Source organism: Peromyscus eremicus, chromosome 23 (assembly GCF_949786415.1).
Source record: "Peromyscus eremicus chromosome 23, PerEre_H2_v1, whole genome shotgun sequence".
NCBI lineage: Eukaryota > Metazoa > Chordata > Mammalia > Rodentia > Cricetidae > Peromyscus > Peromyscus eremicus.
In genome coordinates, this window is record NC_081438.1 from 2,019,274 (window position 1) to 2,030,985 (window position 11,712).

At 50.8% G+C, this 11,712-nt stretch overlaps 1 pseudogene; it reads right to left on the reverse strand.

Annotated features, from left to right (window-relative positions):
- Positions 1 to 7,004: 7,004 nt before the first annotated feature.
- LOC131898428 (U1 small nuclear ribonucleoprotein C-like) lies at positions 7,005 to 7,666 on the reverse strand (annotated as a pseudogene).
- Between the last annotated feature and the right edge of the window lie 4,046 nt (positions 7,667 to 11,712).

Genomic DNA, 11,712 nt, shown 5'->3' on the forward strand with positions numbered 1-11,712 from the left:
GGTGGAGCCAAACACTGAGCTGAGCTGAGTCCCACATGGCCAAGGGACCCTCCGCATCCCAGGACTTGCATGTGGGAGCCAGAGTCCCCACACCCACCCCAGCCTCCTCAAAGGAGCTGGGAGCAGGGCACTGAAAGGATGCCTGGGATGCCTGCTGGTTAAGAATTACTAGGCAGCTCTGGGCTTGTGACTGAGGCACAAGAAATACCACCACAGCAGGGCAGAAAGCTAATGAGAAACCCAACGGGCCCTGCAGAAGCTTAGCAAGAAATACGGCCAGGCTCCCTGGAGGAAGAGTTGCTGGGAACTGCCCTGTCTCCCCAGTGGGGATCGATCTGGCTGCAAAGTGAGGGGCACAGGAAGCAGATACCTGGAAGATCTATGGCAGGAAGGGCCGGGACCGGGGAAGAGGATTGTGAATGTGCTGTAAATCAGAGACCAAGTGTGTGAGAGCGGGTAGATAAGAGGATTTGTGTTTATGGTGAGTGAGGGATGGGCTGGGACACTGGGCTAAGGCGGAGAATGGTAAACACTTGGGGAGGAGAGAGAGGTACCCAGAAGGCTCAGGATCAGGAAGCAGAAGTACCCTCAACATGCCAGGCCTTCCTGGTTTGGGTGTGCCCCCACCCCCAGCCATCCTGATCCATTTGGGTGTGGTCCCTTCACCCTCCCCATTTCTAGCCACTCTGAACACCAGACCGCCACACCTGACCCCTCTCCCCCAGGGGACCTCAAAGCCTCAGGACAGCAGAGAACATGTCCTGAGAACTTTGTGCGGCCTGGCAAGTACTAGAGCTTCCCAAATGACTCCAACCGTATCCACTCTGGGACAAAGACACCTTGGTGCTCCCATCCTACAGGTAAGGAAACTGAGGCTGGGGAGGTTGAGGAGCTGCTTCTACACCACAAGCCAAGGCTGGAATCCAAGCCCAGGCCACCTGGCTCCACCCTGGTCCAGCCCTTGGCCTCAGCTCGGCCCACCGGCATTCTGAGTTCTGGTGATGCCCAGCCCTCACTCAGCCTATTGACAGTTTCACACACTTGAAGCATCTCCTCTTGAGACAGAGACAAGATCTCCCACCCTCTCAGCTTTGGGTACCCTCAAATTGTAGATGTGGACTCCAAGCTGGGAAAGCAGATGAGCTTGCCCACCAGGGCACCTCTCTGTTTGGGAAAGATTGCCCGAGATGAACTGCCACCTTCCCCAGGTGTCATTCAATGCCACCTCCCCCATTGTTTATAACAAACTTACCTTGACTCCAGTTTTGGAGTCTGAGAACTCCATGATCAAGAGGATACACGTGGGGAACCATGGCAGAGCTCCCATTAGGAAACGAGCAAGAAAGACCACAGCCTCAGTCCACGGATGGGGCTGCAGCCCTGGAAACAGCTACCTCCCAAGAGCCTCCTTCCCCTAGAGTACTACCACCTGGAAACTCTGCGTTCAATCCGTGAGCCCTGGGGACACATTCAAACTACAGCAGAGGCTCATTCAGCTGAGAACCTCTGAGGACCTCGTGAACACTCAAACCTGTTTCACTCAGGATAACCGGGTGTGTCTGGGAGTCTGATGAAGGAAGATTTTGAGTTCTAGGCCAGCCTGGGCTCAACAATAATGAAAAGAAAAAACATTTTCCCCCTGCGATTACCAGCTCCACAGGATCTTAAGAGAGCCTGCCATCCCTCCCTCTTCTCTCCCTTGTAGCATGAATCTTAAAAGTTCTTATTAATAAAATCAAACCGGAGGCCAGTTATTGGAGTCAATGCTGGTAGATCAGAGAGACAGAACAAGCCACAGCTACCTCACCTCGCCAGATCCTCAGCTGGTCTTGTTTCCTCAGACTGGAGGCCTCTGAGTCCTCATCCAGAATGGGTCTCAGCTGAACTGCTGCTCAAAAGCCTGAATGTTTAACCAGCCAAATACTTCTAGTTTCTGGTCTCCACGCCTTATATACCTTCTGCTTTCTACCACCACTCCCTGGGATTAAAGGCGTGATGAGTCACCATGTCTGTATCCTTGAACACATGGATTTCTGCCTCTGGAATGCTAGGATTAAAGGCGTGTGCTACCACTGCCTAACTTCTATGTTTAATATTGTGGCTGCTCTGTCTCTGACCCCAGATAAGTTTATTAGCATGCACAATATTTGGGGGAACACAATACCACACTCCCTTCCTACCGCTCCTTGCTCTCCCTCTTCCCCCTTCCTCTGCTTCTACCATCCAAGTCCTTCCAACTCTGGCTTTGCTCTTGGCAGCCTAAAGTAAGCTAAGGTTCCCAGCAACCACACGGTGGCTCACAACCATCTGTAATGAGATTTGGCGCCCTCTTCTGGCCTGCAGACACACATGCAGGCAGAACACTGTATACATAATAAATAAAATCTTAAAAAAAAAAAAAAAAAGATCGGACCACAGCAATCTTGGAGGAGCTAAGCAAAGAGAAAGAGGGGTTAGAGGGGGACTTCTCCTGATGTCCTGGCTTATCCCTCACCTGGGAAGTGGGAACTTTGACCCACATCAGTACCCACTCAGTGCTCCCCTGGAAGCATTGCCCATCACTGGTGACTTGGGCTGACCATGAAGATGGCAGCCTGACTTCTGTGAGCTGCAGATTCCAATGGATGGATTCCAGTGAACTTCAAAGCAAGACATCACCCCACTCCCCCAGCCACCAGTTCCCCCTGGATCTCTGTCACACTCCTGGCCTTCCTGGGCTCCCTGCAGCTGACCTCTGCCTACCTGCCCCACCTCCTGTGGTGGTATTGTGTTCCTAAAATATTGTGCACCCTAATAAACTTATCTGGGGTCAGAGAACAGAACAGCCACTAGATACAGAGGCCAGAAAATGGTGGCACACACGCCTTTAATCCTATCACTTGGGAGGCAGAGATCCATCCAGATCCCTGAATTTAAAGCCACACTGGAAACAGCCAGGCATGGTGACTCATGCCTTTAATCCCAGGAAGTGATGACAGAAAGCAGAAAGGTATATAAGGTGTCAGGGCCAGAAACTAGAAGCTTTTGGCTGGTTAAGCTTTTAGGCTTTGAGCAGCACAGTTCAGCTGAGATCCATTCGGATGAGGACTCAAAGGCTTCCAGTCTGAGGAAACAGGATCAGCTGAGGAATTGGTGAGGTGAGGTGGCTATGGTTTGTTCTGCTTCTCTGATCTTCCAGCATTCACCCCAATACCTGGCTCCAGGTTTGTTTTATTAATAAGACCTGTTAAGATTCATGCTACAGCCTCCCACTCATTACATGGTGGTGAACACTGGCTACCACGTCCTTCTTCCTCTCATTCCTGTGTCTACCTCCCCTATCCCTGTCTGTCCTCCAGAGCATGCCCAGGAGGGTGACCTTGATCTTACCCTTGCAGGCTCTGGTGACTGCACAGAGACAGGGGCTCTTGATGTAGCCTAGGCCCAGCTACAGGTCCCCATGTTCTAAGGCTTTCAGCTAGCCACCCCCAAAGGCTTCGGCTTGGCCATCCCCTTCACACCTTCATATGTGAACACCCCAAATGATAATTACAAAGTCAGTACCAAGTGTGTGGCCATGTGCCTCAGGGTTTCCTTTCTCTTTAGCACAGGGCTTCCCTACTTTATCTAATTCTGGAAGTCTGAGACACTGGCTAGTAGTCTGCATTTCTGCAGGAGCCCACAGAGGTTTCCTAGTGAGATCTGAGCTTGCTTTACCCAGCAGGGCTGCATAAGAGGATCACTGGATCACGGGCCTGGGTACCAGGTGTTTGGAAGGGTCTACACTTGGTTGTATCTAGCAGGCAGAGGTCTTTTGCCTCGCCCCTTGGCATTGTTATAAAAAGACCTTTTGAATAAAGTTCTGGACTGGTGGATAAGGATCCAGGCCCTCCCGAGGCTATCCTGTGTTTCTGTCTTTCTCTCTCCCCTCTATATTTCTATCTAAATCTCTTATCCCTCACTCCTCAAGAGTACCCAGGTAAAGGTGGGGGCTGGTCCCCCCACACATTTCTAACCAGCTTCTGGAAACTGGAAGTCACAGCCCACATTTTTAGTAGCTGGAGAGACTGAGTTTTCATTGTCAACTTGGCACAAAGCAGAGTCACCTGGGAAGAGTCTGAATGAGGGGTTGTCTAGATAAGATTGGCCTGTGAGCACCCCTGTGGGGGACTCTCTTGATTGCATTAATTGAGGTGGGAAATCCTGCCCACTGTGGGTAGCAGCATTCCCTGGTCTTCTCCCAGAGTGAAGGAAGTGGGCTGAGCCGTAGGCATGCATGCATGTCTTTCTGACGGAGCGCAAATAAAGCCTTTCTCCCCATTCTGTTGCTTTTGTCGGGATGTTTTATCATAGCAACAGAAACAAACGCAGAGTCCTGGGCTTTCCTTCCTCTTCACTGGAGGCAACAGTGGCACCCAACATGAAGCCTGTGAATTCGGACAAATTGGGAGGAAACCAAGGCAGTGATGAGAAGCAGTTAAAAGCACTCTGGCCACGTACAGGCTGAGAAGCACTGGGCAAGGTGCTCAGCTTTCTCTGAACCTCAGTTTCCCCCTGTGGAGTGTCAGGTTAACAAGGACCATGGCTGCTTCAAAGGCCCAACATAGATACCCTGTTTATCCGGGCTCAAGGGTGACGCTGTGCCGCAGTCAGGAAGCAGGCAGATGAAGGCTGATGCTCAGCTCGCTCTCTCCTTTTCACTCGGTCAAAGACCCCAACCCACGGCACAGCCCACATTCAGGTGGGTCTTCCTACTTCAATTAACCTCATCTAGAAACTCCCTCATAGACGGGCCCAGAGGTCGGTTTCCATGGTGATTTAAATCCCATCAAGTTGACAATCGAGATTAAACCATCAAAAAGTCAAGAGAGAAATTCAAAAGACCAGGTAAGGAGGGGTGACCTTCACCTCCACCCACAAAGCTGCCTCCTCCCCACGAGGGCCAGCAACAGCTGGAGTCTGGGGAAGGCTGCCCAGCCTCATGTGACCTTCCAACCATCAGCGGACACTCAGGTGACAAGATTACCCTGCTGGCTTCATCTCCAATGTCACGGCACATGTGTTCCGACCCCTCTCTGGGAGCCACCCCCACCCCTTAGTGATCCTTCTGTGGATGAACTCTTAGAAGGAAGTCACCAGGGACAGGCTCACGGTGTGGGCGGTGTCTTTCTCCCAGGGAAACTGAGCAAGAACAGGGCCCACTGGGACCCCAGACCTCCCAAGCTTTCCTTTGGGAAAGTCACCTGGTCCTTTTCAGAACATTCCTGTGGCTGAGCTGTCACTGAGGAACAAAAGAGAAACAAAAGGTGATTCTCTCAGAACCAGGAGTCCTAGATGCTGAGGGACGGAAGCCCATGCAACAATGGCATGGCCAAATGGTTACTAGAGACAAGAGAAGGGAGAATGGGAAATGATGTGTGTGCATATCCATGTGTGTGTGTGTGTGTGTGTGTGGGTGTGTGTGTGTGTAACCACACCAGTGGTTAGAAGCCTCAGCAACACAAGAAGGAGGAACCTGAGGCAAAGGCCCTGAGGCAGGACTGAGCAGCACTTAGTACACCAGAGCCCACTGGGATCTACAAGGATGGAGCAGGTAGGGAGGAGATGGACAGGCACCCATGACAGGCTTCTACTGGGGTGTGAACTTCCCACACACAGACTAACGAAGCCCAGCCTGTTTGGATCAGTCAAGGATTGGTGTCCACCGGTGACAGCTTTACCTTCCGCAGTTTGCCCATTCACAAGCACAAGTCTTGTGTCCATCAGCACAGACGGATTTGTTTTTAGGTGTCCATGAAACCTTCGGCTTTCCTCCGGTAATCTAATACTCATGGTCTAACAGAAGCAGAAAGAAAAGTCTTCCAGGCTAATGCAAAATGTGGGCATCATTGAACAATCAAGACAACACTGTGTCAAGGTGACAAAGCTAACCAGAATGGCGGCCTGAAATATTTTGGCCCATTTATTTATGGCGCTGGCATGTAGTGATGTTTGGCTTGGTATAAACTACATATATTGGGTTTTGTTTTTTGTTTTAGCTTTTTATTTATAAATCAACCCAGATTCACAGAAGGCTGCACAGATCTGGCTGAGTCCCCGGTGACCCCTTCACCCCAGCATAAGTATCCCGGTTCTGGAGTGCAAGCCGCAAAGCTGAGGAGGAAACTTGCTCCATGTTAGCCACAAATCTGCCGATTTTTTTTCTTGTTTTATCTTTTAATTCACCAATTTGCTTTCTCAACAGTGGACCCCAGTGGGAGCATGCACGAGGCATCACCTTCTCTCCCCCATCAGTGGCACCTCTCACCTTCCGGTTTCGGCACTCTTGACCCTTTGAAACGTCAGTGTGCAGTTACGTGTAATATAATGAATCCTGGGTATCCTTTACAAGCTCTTCCTGTGAGAACCACTGGGACAAGGAAGGGGGTTGCGTGCTTCCCTGCTGTCACCCCGATAGTGAGACTGTGAGTACAGATTTCCACCATGCTGTGTGGCCTGGACAGGTTACTGTCCCTCTCTGAGCTTCAGAGTCCCCTGCAGTAAAGTGAAGAGGAGAGAAATCATATCAGCCTTCCTGACCCTGTACTCCACACAGTTATGACTCCTACACACCCTACATAGGGTAGATTTAAAGATTCATAATCATAGGATGCATGTGTGTATTCACAAACTAAAGGCTCTGAGAAGCCCTGAAAAAAAAAAAAAAAAACCAGCCTCAGCATTTGACTGAGAACAACTGTTATCCTCCATCGGTTACCTACAGGAATGCATTTCTGTGGGGCCCCAGCTTGATGGGGCTTCAGAAACAAGCACACACTATCCAGAGAAGGCTGGTCAGGAGTTGTAGGAAGGAAGGATCCAAGGGGCACAGAAACCTGAATCCAACTTACCATCCCACCCTGCAGAGCCAACCCCAACCATGTCCATCCAACGGTTGTACCCTTGAACTCAGTGACAGAGCGTCTAGCTCCGGTGTGTCCGTTTGCACAAGCTAAGCACACTGTTTCTTTCTTTCTTTCTTTTTTTTTAACTAAAACCGCTGACAATTTTATTTCCACATTTCACAATATCAGTGAAAGCCGCACTTTTTTTGCCCCACTTCTCTCTGTTTGGAAGGGGAAGCCTTCCTGTCATGCAGCTAGAAAACACTCAGGCTCAGCACCGTCATCTCCTGGTGAAACAGAACAAGAAGTACAAAACTGATAAAGAGCCTTTCTGCTCTTACCTGTCTGGCCGAGTCATGCCAGGCCGAGTGGGCACCATCATGGGCCGAGCAGGAGGTCTTATCATTGGAGACCCGGGCATCATAGGCATGTGGCCTCCCATGGGTGGCCTCACTCCAGGAGCAGGTCCCACGGGCATCATCCCAGGAGGAGGAGGGCCCATCATTGGCATCATGGGACGGCCTCCCATGTGGGGTGCAGACATGCCAGGGCGAGGAGGACCCGGGAGACTGGGGGGAGGTGGGATCATGGCCCCTGCAGGAGGAGGAGCAGAGAATGGAGCTGGAGGTATGTTTCCTTGTTGAAATGCAGCCGTTGTTCTGTCAGTCAGGCTCTGGGCCTGCTCTTCCATCCATTTCTGGTAGTAGTCTTTGTGTTTCCGACCACTGTAGTGTCTCTTTTCTCACAGATGGAGAATCATGGGTCAGATACGTATCACAGCAGTCACAATAAAACTTAGGCATGTTGCTCCGCAGGCCCGCAAACTGTTTCTTGGGTTGGGTGGCACCGACACCCCACAGAGCGCCCAGGCGGGACCACCTCTGCCCAGAAGTGGAATCTGTTGTGGGCATCACTACCAGAGAGAAAGGCAGGGCTGTGGGCTCTGGGGGAGCCTGGCACCATCTACAGAGAGAGACACCAGAAACAATGTGGCCTCCCGGTAGAAAGCAAAAGGATCTGGATACAGAAATGAAGGAAACCTCCTTTGAGGGCTGGGGGGATGGTTAATGGTTTAGAGTGTGTCCTGCTCTGGCAGAGGACCCGAGTTCAGTTCCCAGCACCCAGTCGGGTCTCCTCAGAACCAGCTGTGACTCCAGCTCCGGGCATCCAATACCTCTGCCCTCCTCAAGCAGGCGCCTGCGCCCATGTGCACCTTCTCACACATGCATATACTTAAAAATAATACAAATAAGTCTTTTAAAAGGATATAAAATAAGGATACAAATATGTCATTACACTGTGGGTAGCTCTTGTGTGAAGAATGTATCAACACTAACAGGCACAGACAATCATATTTACTTGGAGTCCCCATAGACGTGCAAGATTTTTCTCTGTAACCCTTCAAATATATTCATACATATTATATGAAAATGCATTAAACATATTTAGCTATGTATATGAATAATGAATAAATCATTCTCTCAAAAAAAACACATAAATACCAACTCAGGCAATCATTCTGTTCTCCTGTGTTGCAACTTCTCATTTATATTGTTACCGAGAAAATAATAATGTGCAGGCACGGTACCATTTGCATGCTCACGTTTGAGACAGGGTCTCGGTGTGTAGGCCTGGCTGGCCTGAACTCACAAGGTTACTGTGTCTGTTCCCGGACTGCTGGTATTCAAGTGGCCACCGTGCCCAGCTTTCGGTTGCATAGCTTCAAGAAGTGTTGACAAGGGATGCACCTCAGTCCCACAGCGCTCATCTAGTGCATAGGAGACCCTGAGTTTTACCCCAGAATGTTTTTTTTTAATGTCTGTTATGTGTGATGGTTAAATTTTTCAACTTGAAGGACTGAGTGGGAAAACAGACCATAACTGGGGGAGGGGGCACCATCCCATAAGCTGGGGTCTGAGACTGCATACAAAGGAGAAAGCAAGCTGAACCCCAGGACCCGCCTCTCTCTGCTTCCTGACTATAGGCATGACGTGACAGCTGCCTCCCGCTGTCATGGCATCCCCACAGCGACGGACTGCACCCTCCATCTACAAGCCAGAACAAACCCTTCTTCCCTCAACCAAACTTTGCCACACATCCCCCGGTGATAAGTGTGTACATTCCACACACACATTTGTACAACTATGTGCACACACCTCCCTGAAGGCATACACTCTGGAAAGTTCCCAGGTCTGCTGCTGCTGCTGGTGGTGACTTTTTTTTGTCCAGGGAACCAGGAGACAGACCTTAGGGACTGTCCGCTCAAATGTACACTGTGTGCACATTGCAATTCTTTAATGTGTGAAAGGCATCTGAGGTCAAGGGTCACCGCGGCAAGATTTTTGAGGCCAAAGTGTTTTCCCAGAGGCGTTGGTGTTTTCCCAGGGACGTGTGCCACATGGACTTCAGCTGTGCACACTCTGGAACATGTTCCAAGTGTTAAAACACTAAGAGAGCAAAGTGCATTTCACAGCCCTTGCCTGACACACACCCACAGGGCATTACCAACCAAATGAAAGTTCCCAAACCCAAAACACCACCTGACCAGTGTGGAAGCCTCCCTGTGCCCTTTGGGTTTGGGGACCCCGTGTGCTTTTGTTTCGTGGTACTGGGTGGGATGTTAGTGTTTTCCATTTGACAGGCTCTAGAATCACCCAGAAGATGGGCCTCTGGACACACCTGTCGGGGGCTGTCTTGATCGTGTGGATTGAGGCATGAAGGCCCGCCCACAGTGGTGGTGCCATTCCCTCTGACCCCCAGCTGGGATCCTGACCTGGAGGAGTGAGTGGATCAAGGGAGCTGAGCAGCGTGCACTCACGAATCTCTGCTTCTTGGTAATGGATGTCATGTGACTAACTGCTCCAAGCTCCTGCTGCCGCCGTGATGCGCCAAAATAAGCCTGTTCTCCCTCACACTGCCTTTGTCAGGGTATTTCATCACAGCCATGAAAAAAAAGAAACTGAGCCGGTGGTGCTGGGGATGGAACTCTGGGTCTTGTGTGCGCCAGACAAGCATTCTGCCAGCAAGCTGCATCCCCAACTGGACAAGCATCCTGACTCACAGCTTACTAGATGACCTGGGACAGGGCACTAAGAATGTGCCAGGTCTCACAGCCATCCCACCAGCTGGGGGGTGGGGGGGAGTCACTCATCAAATTCCACCAGCAGCCTCGAGCACAGTGTCTTTTCCCCCAGCACACCCATCCATGGGGACTGGTGACTGTCCCGCTGTTGCTATTGTCTGCCATAACATCGCAGTGACATTTATGGGTCACAGAGACAGCTCGTGGTCCTCTGGACACAGTCTACATGGTGCCCTGGGCTGTTGGTTTTGAGTGCAGTGAGGAAAAAAAAAATCACATTCTGCTCAACACGCTTCGAATCAACATCCACCCTCCAAAGAACAAGCACGCGCTTTTTAATAATTAAAAGAGAAGAAACACTGAGAAAAAGATTCGTTCCGATGGGCAGATGCCACACAAGTTGCAATCAATGGGGGAGCATGGGCTCTGGGAATCAACTCAAGCCTCGGATCTCACCACTATAAAGCAGGGAGACAGAGCCCGATCGGCAGGCACACATCCCCGCAGCTAAATCTGTCCACTCTCTCCAGCCTCGGAGACACAGGTGCTGGGAGGCAGAAATTACACTCGGCCGTTCAGATTTGCAGTTGGTCTCCCCACTCACTCAGAGCCCAGGGAAAATCAGCTCAGTGGTGCCGCTGTTCATCAAATGCCACGGAGGGGATGGAGGGGACGGAAGGAAGCAGACAGGCTGCAAGCACCAACTCAGGTGCTGGCAGAGGTAAGTCCTCTAGCTTCAGTCTGACCTCTGACCTCCATGGAAATGAAGCCGTACCAAAGACACTGACCTATCCACTTTTTTCTAGGCACAGTCTCATATGTAACTCTGGCTGTCCTGGAACTCACTGTGTAGCCCAGGCTGGCCTCGAACTCACAGAGATCCACCTGCCTCTGGCTTGGAAGCTTTCTGCCCCATCTGAGCCTGAAGTCCAGGAGGGACCCTGCCCACATCTTCCACGACAAATTCCCCAGCCAAAGAGTCCTGACCCACAGACATTGTGAGATAATCCTCACACATTGCTCCAGGTACTAGGTTATCTGTTACCTGGAGTGGATGACTAATACACAGGCCTCTGTCCAAAGTTTACCTCCTCACAGAGGCCCACCCTGATTTCTTTTTCCAAAAAATCTGGCCAACATAGAAAGACAAATGCTGAACTCTTACTCACTGTGTATGAAATCAAGGTGGTCATGGGCACAGATGCCAAGGTGGTCATGGGCTCAGATGCCAAGGTGGTCATGGGCACAGATACCAAGGTGGTCATGGGCACAGATACCAAGGTGCTCTTGGGCACAGATACCAAGGTGTCATGGGCACAGATGCCAAGGTGCTCATGGGCACAGATGCCAAGGTGGTCGTGGGCACAGATGCCGAGGTGCTCTTGGGCACAGATGCAGTGTGACTGGACAGGCACCATCTTAGTTTTTTGTTGCTTTTTCAAAACACCATGACCAAGGCAACTTACAGAAGAAAGGGTTTATTTTTGCTTATAGTTCCAGAGAGTGAGAGTCCATCAGGGCCGGAAGCGTGTAAGCAAGTGACAGGCATCGTACAGGAACAGGAAGCTGGGCTCTCACATCATGAACCGCAAGCGTGAAGCAGAGCAAGAAAACAGGAAGTAGGTGAGGCTTTCTCATTCAAAGTCCACCGCCCCCACAGTGACATACTTCCTCCAGCAGGCCCACACCATCTAAACATCCCCCAACCAGTGCCACCAACTGGAGAGCAAGGGTTCAAGGGCCCAAGACTATGGGGGATATTTCTTA